A 12,854-nucleotide genomic window follows, 5' to 3' on the forward strand; every position below is an offset into this window, starting at 1 on the left:
CTTTAAGGTCTGCACTTCAGCCCCAAGTTGTGGGATTTAAACACTACTCAGGTGATTCTAATATGCCACCAAAGTTTAGTTTAATTATGCCACCAAAGCGGCGGCTTTACCCTTTACGTTACAGCGCCAGCCCCAACAGTTTAAATACTAAAACTCATGTGACATGGCAAACCTGGTGGTGTGCAGACACTTTTTTTTTTTAAGTTTCCTAAATAATTATAATGTATAGCTATGGCCGAAAAGCCAGGCATCAAAGTTTTCATACATCATTTTCCCCTTAGATGAGGTAACTGAGTCAGGTGGGGAATGTGGATAAATAATTTGTCCCAAGAAAGTGATAGTGGAAGAACAAAAGCTGCTTCTTCTTTTCTTTTGCCTATTATAAACTTCAATTGTTTATTTAAAATTTTCTGCTTTTAACTTGAGTAATGCAAGGCTATACTGCTTATAAGAAAATCAAACAAAAGTACAGAGAATCAAAAAGTAAACTATGTTACCCTGAGTTTCATCCTGCTTTTCCTATGTCTGTGACATTAGTGTGTTAAAAATTTCTTGGCTCCTTTGTTGTCATGTAGAAAATGAGGGGACTGTACCATACTTTACAGACCTAGCGATGCTATGACTATTTTAAATCGTGGCTCTCTGACTTCAATGTTATCCTATTTCCCTGATCACCTGGAAATCATTGGATTGCAGGATCTTTCATTTTTCCTTCTAGTAGTAGCTAATGTTTGCACTCTTCCCTCATTCTTCCTACTTTTTTTTTTTTTTTTTTTTTGGACAGGCAGAGTGGATAGTGAGAGAGAGAGAGAGACAGAGAGAAAGGTCTTCCTTTGCCGTTGGTTCACCCTCCAATGGCCACTGCGGCCGGCACATCTCGCTGATCCAAAGCCAGGAGCCAGGTGCTTCTCCTGGTCTCCCATGCGGGTGCAGGGCCCAAGCACTTGGGCCATCCTCCACTGCCTTCCCAGGCCATAGCAGAGAGCTGGCCTGGAAGAGGGGCAGCTGGGATAGAATCCGGCGCCCCAACCAGGACTAGAATCCGGTGTGCCGGCGCCGGAAGGCGGAGGATTAGCCTGTTAAGCCAGGACGCCAGCCTCTTCCTACTTTCTTTTTTCTATTATTATTATTATTTTTATTTTTGACAGGCAGAGTGGACAGTGAGAGAGAGAGAGAGAGAAAGGTCTTCCTTTTGCCGTTGGTTCACCCTCCAATGGCCGCCGCAGTAGGCACGCTGCGACCGGCGCACCGCGCTGATCCGATGGCAGGAGCCAGGTGCTTCTCCTGGTCTCCCATGGGGTGCAGGGCCCAAACACTTGGGCTATCCTCCACGGCACTCCCTAGCCACAGCAGAGAGCTGGCCTGGAAGAGGGGCAACCGGGACAGGATCGGTGCCCCGACCGGGACTAGAACCCGATGTGCCGGCGCTGCTAGGTGGAGGATTAGCCTAGTGAGCCGTGGCGCCGGCCCCTCTTCCTACTTTCAAATAGCCAATTCCAAGTCGCAGTTAACATTTTCACTGATATACTTAAGAAAATGCTTATATTTAAGAAAACACTGAGACTCAAAATTATAATAGCACTGGAAATTAAACTGCTGCTCAAAGAACTACTGGATTCAAAGATAATTTATCTGCCAAAAAAGCAGGAATGGGGCTTGAAATACAGTATGTAGAGCTAGGCAGAAAGTGACAGATTTCTAATTAAGCCCCAAAATGTGGCTATACCTCCTCCCAAACACCTTCTGGCAGCAAAAGTGGGGGAGGGATAACACCAGCCTTCTGTGAGGCAGTCACACAGAGTAGACGGCTTTGTGCATGTAGCATTTATTTATTTATTTATTTATTTGACAGACTGAGATGACAGTGAGAGAGAGAGACAGAAAGGTCTTCCTTTTTGCCGTTGGTTCACCCTCCAATGGCCGCTGTGGTCGGCGTGCTGCGGCCAGCGCACCGCGCTGTTCCAAAGGCAGAAGCCAGGTGCTTCTCCTGGTCTCCCATGGGGTGCAGGGCCCAAGCACTTGGGCCATCCTCCACTGCACTCCCTGGCCACAGCAGAGAGCTGGCCTGGAAGAGGGGCAACCGGGACAGAATCCGGCGCCCCGACCTGGACTAGAACCCGGTGTGCCAGCGCCACAGGTGGAGGATTAGCCTGTTGAGCCACGGCGCCTGCCAGCATTTATTTTTTAAAATATTTATTTTACTTGAAAGTAAGAGTTACTCACAGAGAGAAGGAGAGGCAGAGAGAGAGAGTCTTCCATCCGCTAGTTCACTCCCCATGTGGCTGCAACAGCCAGAGTTGTGCAGATCCAAAGCCAGGAGCCAGGAGCCACTTTCAGGTCTCCCACATGGGTGCAGGGGCCCAAGGACTTGGGCCATCTTCTACTGCTTTCCCAGGCCATAGCGGAGAGCTGGATCAGAAGTGGAGCAGCTGGGTCTTGAACCGGCAGCCATATGGGACTCTGGCACTGCAGGCGGCGGCTTTACCCGTTATGCTACAGCGCCAGCCCCAACAGTTTAAATGCTCATGCGGCATGGGAGACCTGGTGGGATGTAGACACTTATTTTTTAAAGTTTCCTAAATAATTATAATGTATAGCTATGGCCGAAAAGCCAGGCATCAATTCATCACTTAGCTCAACATCTGAAAGGAGAATTCATACAGGTACCAGGTAGCCAGTGAGGAGAACCTAACTCCTTATTAATACGGCAAATGCTAGACCTGTATACCTTTCTATTCATCCAAGAAAAAATAAACGGAGGAAGGGCTGAGATTAAAAAAAAAAAAATCTATCTGGTGCAGGCAATTGGGTCAGTGGTTAAGTCATCGCTTGGAATGCCCACATCCCATAGCAGAATGCCTACTTCCTTTACAGCTTCCTGCTACTCCACTTCCCATCCAGCTCCTTAGTAATATGCCTGGGAAAGCAGCAGAAGATGGCTTGGGGCTCTGCCATCCCTGTGGGAGACCCAATGAAGCTCCTGGCTCCTGGCTTCCACCTGGCCCAATATTGGGCTCCTGGCCCACTGTGACCATCTGGAGAGTGAGCCAGTGGATGGATGATCTCTCTCTCTCTCTCTCTCTCTCTCTTTCTGTCACTGTTTGTCGCTCCCTCTCCCTTTCAAATAAATAAATCTTTTTTTTTTTTAAAGAGCATTATCAATCTGACAGCTCAAGTAGGCAAACAAACCATAATGATGTACAAAATTTTAGCATAATTAACAGATGTGAACTTTGTATCCTAAAGAAAATAAACTTGTATTTTCAAGCATCTATGAAAAAATTTAAAAAACTGATCATATATCACAACACACATACCTCCCCCCTACCCAGGTCAAGCTAAATACAATGCAATAAAAATAGGAATAAGTAAATAATGGGAATTTTCAAGTTAAATCCATGTACTTGGAAATTTATAAAGCATTATATGGGGCCAGTATTGTGGCACAATGGATTAAGCTGCCACTTGTAACACTAGCATCCCATATGGGAGCTCTAGTTCAAGATTCAGCTGTTCCACTTCCAACCCAGCTCTCTGCTAATGTGCCTGGGAAAGCAGCAGAAGATGGCACAAGTACTTGGGCCCCTGCCATCCATATGGGAGACCAGGACGGAGTTCTAGGCTACTGCCTTTGGCCTAGCGAGTCTTAGCTGTTGCAGCTATTTAGGAGTGAATCAGCAGATGGAAGATTTCTATATCACTGTAACTGCCTTTCAAATTAAAAAGAAAAAAAGGATTATACTGTTGGGCTGGTGCTGTGGCATGTCGGTAAAGCTGCCGCCTGCAGTGCCGACATCCCATATGGGTGCCAGCTCAAGTCCTGGCTGCTCCACTTCTGATCCGGCTCTCTATTATGGCCTGGGAAAGCAGCAGAAGATGGCCCAAATCCTTGGGCCCCTGCACCCATGTGGGAGACCTGGAAGAAGCTCCTAGCTCCTGGCTTCGGATCAGCACAGCTCTGGTCGTTGTGGCCAACTGGGGAGTGAACCAGGGGATGGAAGAGCTCTCCTTCTCTGTGTTACTCTGATTTCAAGTAAATAAATAAATCTTTAAAAAATATACAGTCATTAAAATGTTATAAAAGTATTTAAATTGCTACAACATTAAACCAACACTAAAGACAATTTGGAGTGAATGGGGGAATTTTTAATATAAAGTATATTTTAGATAACATAAAAACTTACTAAATTTTTATGTCTGATAATGGTAATGTGATCACATAAGAAAATGACCTTACTTTTTAGAAACAGAAATTGAAAAAGAGGCAAAACTACATGATGTCTGCTCTAAAATATTTCAGTGAAGAAACCAATAGATTGAATGTGGCAATGTATCAATTTTTGTTAAACCTAGCTGGTAAGTATGTGTATGTGGACTTCTACACCATTCACTTAATTTTTGAATATTATAAATGTATTAATATAAAGAAAAAATGTCATGTGATTTTTCTCAACATAAGCAAATTAAAAACCAGTTTAGGAGGTAGAGTTGTGGCATAGCAAGTAAAGATTGCAATGCTATCATCCCATATGGGCACCAGTTCAAGTCCTGGCTATTCCACTTCCGATCCAGTTCCCTGCTAATGGCCTAGGAAAAGTAGCAGAAGATGGTCCAAGTGGTTGGATCCCTGCATAAATGTGGGAGACTCAGATGAAGCTCCTGGCTTCTGGTTTCAGCCTGGCCCAGCTCTTGCCCTTGCAGCCATCTGGGGAGCAAAACAGTGGATGGGCACTCTCTCTTTATCTCTCCCTCTCTATATATACATCTTTCAAATACATAAATAAATATTTAAAAAATAAATAAAAAATAAAACCAGTGTAATTACAGAATGAGCATTTTTTTTTTCCAGAAGGAAAAGACTCTGGACAAATTTCACCAAAATGTTCAAAGTGCTACATCTGGGTAGTGACACTGTGGGTGATTTTTTAAAAAATTATTATTTATTTTTTACTTGAAAGACAGAATTACAGACAGAGGAAAAGAGAGAGGGAAAGAGAGAAAGAGAAGAAGAAATCTTCCATCCATTGGCTCACTCCCCAAATGGCTGCAGTGACTAGGCCTGGGCCAAGCCGAAGCTAGAAGCCCAGCGCTTCTTCCAGGTCTCCCATGTGGGTGCCGGGGCTCAAGCATTTGAGTCATCTGCTGCTGCTTTCGCAGGCGCGTGAGCAGGGATCTGGAACAGAAATGGAGCAGCCAGGTCTCAAACTGGTGCTCATATGGGATGCCAACATTGCAGGCAGAAGCTTAACTTGATACACCATAAGGCCAGCACCCACTTTTTGGTTTTAGTTTGGTAATATCTTTATTTGATACAATTCACACACTATACAATTAATCTATTGATAGTACTTTATAAATTAAGTAGTTTTGAGTACATTCAGCTCTGGAACATTTTCATCACTGTCAAAAGAAACCCAGTGTGCTTCAAGTGTCACTTCCCATTTCCTTCTATCAATGCCCCCTCCCCAGCCCTGGGTAACCACTAATCCACTTTTGCCACTACAGATTTGCACAGTCTGATTATTTCACATAAATCAAACCATATAATATGTCTTCTTGTGATTGATCACTCTCACTTACATAATGTTTTCAAGGTCCATCCATATTGTAGCAAGTAATACTACTACTTTTTTTTTTTAACTGCCAAACAATGGGCAATATTTTTAGCCATTCATTAATTGATGGATATTTGAGTTGTTTCCATTTTTTCTATTAAGAATGATGCTATTATGAATATCTGTGTGTGTAAACATTTGTGTGGACATGGCTTTTTTTTCCCCAAAAGATTTATTTATTTGAATGGCAGAGTTATAGAGAGAGAAGAGAGACAGAGAGAGAATCTTTCATCCACTGGATCACTCCCCAGATGCTACAACAGCCAGGACTGGGCCAGGCGGAAACCAAGAACCAGGAGCTTCTTCCAGGTGTCCCACTTGGGTGCAGGGGCCCAAGCACTTGGGTCGTCCTCCACTGCCTTCCAGGCACATTAGCAGAGAGTTGGATGGCAAGTGGAGCAGCTGGGATTTGAACCAGCACTCGTAGAGCCAGGACTCGAACCAGCACTCAAATGGGATGCTGGTGCTGCAGATTGTGGCTTTAATTCGCTGAGCCACAGCACTAGACCACAGCCCTATCTTTTCATTTCTCTTGGCTATGAGGGGACTTCAAAAAATTCATGGAAAAATGGAAATAAAAGATGTGACTTTTCCATGCACTTTTACAAGACTCCCTTAATATATAAATGTATATTTGAGAGTGAAACTGCTAGGTCCTATGCTATCTCTTTAATTTTTTTTTTTTTTTTGACAGGCAGAGTGGACAGTGAGAGAGAGACAGAGAGAAAGGTCTTTCTTTTGCCGTTGGTTCACCCTCCAATGGCACCGCGCTGATCCGATGGCAGGAGCCAGGTGCTTCTCCTGGTCTCCCATGGGGTGCAGGGCCCAAGCACCTGGGCCATCCTCCACTGCATTCCCGGGGCCACAGCAGAGAGCTGGCCTGAAGAGGGGCAACCGGGACAGAATCTGGCGCCCCAGCCGGGACTAGAATCCGGTGTGCCGGCGCCGCAAGGTGGAGGATTAGCCTATTGAACCACGGTGCTGGCCCTGTTTAATTTTCTGAGGAACTGACAAATGTTTCCAAGGCAGTGACACCAGTAAAAGTTCTCCACACCCTTGTCAACATTTGTTTTTTATCTTTCTGATTATAGCTTCCTAGTGGGTGGGACATGCATCTAATCGTGATTCTGATTTGCATTTCATGATGATTAATGACAGGCTAAACTTTTTCTTTTTTAAAAATGTTTTTATTATTATTATTATTTTATTTTTTGAAATGCAGACACAGAGAAACAGATGGAAAGAGATCTCCTATCCACTGGTTGATTCCACAAATGTCCACAACAATCAGAGCTGAGCCAGGCAAAAGCAAGGAGCCAGGAACTCATTCTGAGTCTCCATGTAGATATAAGGGACCCAAGTACTTGATCCAAGTACCTGCTGCCTACCAGGGTGGCCCATTAGCAGGAAGCTGGAATCAGAACTAGAGCCCTGCAGGACCTAAACCCAATCACTCTGATATGGGATGTGGGCATGCTAAGCAGCATCAAGACCTGTGTGTCGAAGGTGACGCTGGCCACAATAGGAGCCAGGATCTGAACCAGACACTCCAACACAGGATGTGGGCCTCCCAAGCAAAAACTTAACCACTGTGCCACATGCCTATCCGGTGTGTGCTATTTTAACAGGCTAAACTTGTGGTAATTTATGCAATAAAAGGTAACTAACATAAACCCCAGGGAATCCTGAATAAATTGGGAATTTCTTAAAAAGGTAGATATACCAAATGACCCAGCAATGCCACTGCTAGTTACCTACTTGAGAATAAATTAAAACATGTTTACATAAAGATCTGTACATGAAAGCTTACAGAAACTTAATTCACAATTTGCAATCACTGGGAAACAATCCAAATATCCATCACGGGTGAATAGATACAACATGTTATGTCCATATAACAAAATACTACTTGGCACCAAAAGGGAATGAATCACAGATACATGCTATAACATGGTTGAATATAAAAATTATTATGTTGAGTGAAAGAAGTCACATATAAAAGAGAGTAAAATGTGTCAATGTATTTATATAAAACTCTAGAAAATGCAAAACAATATATTTAAATGGTGGTATTGGGAAGTACAGGCTGCAAAGGGGCACAAGGTAACTCTGTGGGGTAATAAAAATTTTCTGTATCTTAGGTATGTAAGTTGTTTCACAAGAAATATCATATCTGTCAAAGCCCACTGAACTGTACACTTCAAGTTGATAGTTTGTTGTATGCAAATTTTACTCATTAAGATAACCCAAAACAATGAAATCTTTGTGGAGCCTTCTTTAATATAGCTGATTCTGTTATTCCAACTTATCCTCAAACTACATTCTACAGGTAACTTATCCAAACTACAGAGAATCTGGGGCTTCTCTAAAACTTACAAAACACTCTTACATGCCAGGCACTGTTATAAACACTTTGCATTATTAACTCAGCACCCTCAACAACCCCATGAAAGAGATTCTATTACCCCCATTTTATGAACGAGGAAACTGAGGCACAGAGAAGTTAAGTAACTTGCTTAAGACCACCCAACTAGAGTGTGCCAAGATTTGAGCCCAGGCACTTGGTTTCTAGAAGTTGGGTTTCATACTACACCATACCACATCACTCTACATACTCATACTGTTAGTAAAAGCTCAGAACTACTGAAAATACAATCTCAGTTCACTAGAGACTAATAGGTTCATTCACTCATTTAACAAACATTCAATTATGCAAGTTTGTTTTAAATGCTAAAGATACAATGATTTTAAAAATGCAGACATGGCACCTCTTTTCCTGAAGTATATTCTAATAAGAATTTAGATAGGTTTAAAGCATAGAATTTTAAAATCAAAACATTAATAGTTGTATCCACATACTTATTCAAATATTTATGGGGGAAAAAAAGCCACAAGTCACACAATAGCCAATTCTCCTTTAACTAGGTAGAGGATAGTTCTCAAACTCATCTGCACTTTAGAATCACTTAGGGATCTTTTAAAAATTCCAAAGTCAAGGCCATACCCTCCTAAGCCAATTGAATCACAATCTGGGGGCTGATGGGGTGGAGAAGAGCAGGAGACAGACACCAGCAGCTTTCCCCAAGCTCCACAGGTGACTCTAGGGTAATGACAAGTTGTGAAATCGCTGAGCTGGAGTTTTTGTCTGGGCAGAGCTGATTCAGGAGGAGAGGGAGGTAAATAACAACTACATAGACCTGTCCTTCCTTGTGATTTCTAAGGCAGCTTTTGATTTTTTTTTCAACTTTATAAAATCAGAAAACAAGGCCAAATAAGTTACCTTCCTTCTTTATCTATGCTTACATTCTCCTCCAGAATCACAGACAACTGAGAATTCATCTTTTCATCTTCTCTTGGTACTTTCCATGAAATCAACATGCCATACACATGGTCAACATAAATGATAAAGGCCTTTTTATTAAATAGATCTTACTTAATTTAGTCAGATTAGACCTAACCACATGCCAAATGCAGCTTGTCAAAGTGAAATATCCTATAATATCTATAGATCAAAATGCTTTCTTTTTAAAAAGTAAAGTCTATTTCTAACTCAATCCTTTGTTTAAGTTGAAGCTGAGTCTCTTATAAATCAAACTTGCATTTGTAGTCTATAGAATTGACAGACCTGTTTAAGAACTTTCTGACCCCTCTCCATTCCTCCCAGGACCTAGACAAAAAGGAAAAGGGGCAAAGGGGAAGAAGAGAAGCATCAGAAGAAAAGACTAAATATATTCCCAAGAAAAGACTATTCAAAGTACAGTTTTATGAGTGGCCAAATTCCTTCTCTCTACTGTTGTTTCTACTAATTTTATTCTAGAAAATGTTGTAAAAGACATGAGATGATCTAGTCTCTAGTCCAGTGGCTTTTAACAAGAAAAGCTTGTGAATCTCCAAAGCAAATCTCTCAAAGCATTTTCAAAATTACCTCAGTATAAATGTGTTTGCTTTATAATTCATTATCCTTATGATTTGTGAAATCTTCTTTATGTGTGTTAGACTTCACATATTTTAAAGACAGATACAGTACATCTGACCTGGGCTGAATCCCTAAAAGATTCTAAATTGGTATAAAAAACAAAGCCCCACAATGGTATATGATTTGCCCTTGGTCACAGAGGCAGTTAGCTACAAACTAGGCCTTCTAGTTACTTTCTGTTGCAAAATTGCAAATATTTTGGTAATATTATATTTTAAATTTAATATTTACTCTCCTACTTACATTCTGAAAATATTACAAATGACAACAGCAAAAACAAAACAAAAAACAAGCAAAAAATGAATGGAAAACAGATGTCCTAGGTTCACAACTGTGCACTCTCTCAGCTGCTGTACCACCCATAAAAGGAAATTAAAGCCTAATGTTCATGCAACCATTTCCTGACCTCAGTATCCATTCTTTTTAATGCTCTCAATAAGGACTTATGTCAAATTATTAACAGTAAAACCAACTGGTTACATATGCAAAATAGTCTAGCATTATATTTTAAGTGTTTATTTCTTTACTTGAAAGGCAGAGAGAAAGATAGAGAGATAGCTTGCTTCCATGTGCTGGTTCACTCCCCAGATGACTACAATGGCCAGGGCTGAGCCAGGAGTCTGGAGCTTCTTCTGGGTGTTCCACATGGGTGGCAGGGGCCCAAGCACTTGGGCTATCCTCCACCGCTTTCCTAAGCACATTAGCAGGACGCTGGATGGAAAGTGGAACAGCCGGGACTCAAACCTGCACCCATATTGAATGCCAGCCCTGCAGGCTGTGGCTTAACCCACTGTGCCACAGTGCTGGTCCCAGTGTCTGGTCTTTAGAAAATGTACATAAATAGGAACTATGGAACTAATAAGTTCAATATGAGTTAAGGAGCTGATTAACAGGAATTCTTGTGGTTTCTGTGTGCATGTGGGGACTGCAGCTGGTTAATGATAAGCACAAATCTAATGCCAATTTAAAGGATGAATGCTCCCCTGATTTTGGTGATTACTAACATTATTGATCATAACTGATCATTAATATTCTGACACATAATATATAATTCTTCCCAAGTTAGAAATGTGGTACTAGCCTTTTGTTTCATCAGGTTTGTGTATAAAATACATGTCCTCAAACTCTAGATTGCATTACTCTTTCCATCGAAGCCATAGTATCCCCTTTATGTACACACATACACAGAGTAATTTAATTAATTAACTCAGAAAAGGTTCATTTAGCTCCTAGGCAGCCCCTTTAAGTTCTTTTTAAAATAAAGTAAGGTAGAATATATCAAAATTTTAAAATAAATAAAAATACCAGACAATAAAATAAGTATATGTTAGAACAGATGGGCTGGAAGAAGGAAAGTGGGGTGGCAGAGAAAACATTGGTCCAGTTCTCAGGAAATACCAATCTCATGAGGTGGGAAGAGTAAATCAGTGCTCTGTTTCTTCTTTCTCCCTCTGCTGACCCCACACTTCACAACCAGGCTTACTTTCCTAATGTAAAGCTTTCATTATAGCAACACATAGCTAATATCACTATATAACTTTCGAGGGCTCCCCAATGCTTATTTAGTTTGGAAGTCCAAACTTCCCAGCCTGAACAGAAAAGAGCATTCAAGGCCTTCTGTGATTTAATCATACAAGTGCAGCAATCAGCAGGACAGGTTTTTGCAATTAAACTGCCTGGGCTCATATGCTTCTCTGTTAGCTTTATTCCTTAGTTTTTGTTTTTGTTTTTTTTAACCTTTATTCATTTGTTTGAAAGGAAATTACAAAGAAAGAGGGACATATCCTAATGGGATTCACTGCTCCTACCTCCCTGCCTGCCCCCACCACGCAAAGTTTTAAAAGGACCTGTTTTTGAGCATCTCTCTCTCTCTTTTTCTCTGTCTCCCTCTCCCTCCCTCTCTCCGTCTCCTGACCTCTGTCTCTGTCTCTCTCACACTCTACTTCTCCCTCTTTTCCTTCTTCGCCCCTCCCCTCCATTCTGTCAGGTCTCCCCCCAATAAACTCTTTCCCTTAAAAAAAAAAAAAGAAAGAAAGAAAGAAAGAGGGACAGATAGACAAAGATCTTCAATCGCAGTTTCACTCCCCAAATGTCTGCAAACCTTGGGGCTGGGCCGGGCCAGGCCAAAGCCAGGAGCCAGAAACTATATCCAGGTCTCCCACCTGGGAGGTAGGGGCCCAAGTACATTAGTGCATTAGCAGGGAGCTGAGTTGGAAGTGGAGCAGCTGGGACTTGAACTCAAGCTCATATGGGATTCATGTACTGCAGGTGGTGGTTTAACTCAGCGCTCCACAACACTGGCCCCATATCCCTCAGTTTGTTTATCTATAAAAAGCTATTTAGGGCCGGCGCCGTGGCTCAACAGGCTAATCCTCCGCCTTGCGGCGCCGGCACAACGGGTTCTAGTCCCGGTCGGGGCACCGATCCTGTCCCGGTTGCCCCTCTTCCAGGCCAGCTCTCTGCTGTGGCCAGGGAGTGCAGTGGAGGATGGCCCAAGTGCTTGGGCCCTGCACCCCATGGGAGACCAGGAAAAGCACCTGGCTCCTGCCATCGGATCGGCGCGGTGCGCCGGCCGCAGCGCGCTACCGCAGCGGCCATTAGAGGGTGAACCAACGGCAAAGGAAGACCTTTCTCTCTGTCTCTCTCTCTCTCACTGTCCACTCTGCCTGTCAAAAATAAAAAAAAAAAAAAAAAAAAAAAAAAAAGCTATTTAGGCCAGCGCCGCGGCTCAATAGGCTAATCCTCCGCCTAGCGGCGCCGGCACACCAGGTTCTAGTCCCGGTAGGGGTGCCGGATTCTGTCCCGGTTGCCCCTCTTCCAGGCCAGCTCTCTGCTGTGGCCAGGGAGTGCAGTGGAGGATGGCCCAAGTCCTTGGGCCCTGCACCCAATGGGAGACCAGGAGAAGCACCTGGCTCCTGCCATCGGATCAGCGTGGTGCGCCAGCCGCAGCGCGCCGGCCGCGGCGGCCATTGGACAGTGAACCAACGGCAAAGGAAGACCTTTCTCTCTGTTTCTCTCTCTCACTGTCCACTCTGCCTGTCAAAAAAAAAAAAAAAAAAAGCTATTTAAAAACTGTGCCTACTTCAATGGGTTTTTGTGAGGATTAAATAAAATACTACTTATAAGGCATTTAGCAGGGGCAGATGAGGCTTATTAACTCACTGTGCCATAACACTCACCTCATCTTTATTTTTAAAATAAGGAAACTGAGGCATAAACAAAGTATGTAATTTGTCCAGGGTCATAAAATTAACAAGGAGCAG

At 42.7% G+C, this 12,854-nt stretch overlaps 1 protein-coding gene across 7 annotated transcripts in view; it reads right to left on the reverse strand.

Annotated features, from left to right (window-relative positions):
• The window catches only part of NCOA6 (nuclear receptor coactivator 6), a 114,254-nt gene that overhangs the window by 84,762 nt on the left and 16,638 nt on the right, over positions 1-12,854 (reverse strand). Inside the window, exon 1 of one of the 7 annotated variants that reach the window (XM_062204072.1) lies at positions 2,224-2,368. The exons of the other annotated variants lie outside the window; for them this stretch is intronic. The gene's annotated coding sequence lies outside the window, so the exon portion shown is untranslated. Of the gene's footprint in view, positions 1-2,223; positions 2,369-12,854 lie in introns of those variants that run through there. 7 annotated transcript variants of the gene reach the window in all.

Source organism: Lepus europaeus, chromosome 10, assembly GCF_033115175.1.
Source record: "Lepus europaeus isolate LE1 chromosome 10, mLepTim1.pri, whole genome shotgun sequence".
Taxonomy (NCBI): domain Eukaryota; kingdom Metazoa; phylum Chordata; class Mammalia; order Lagomorpha; family Leporidae; genus Lepus; species Lepus europaeus.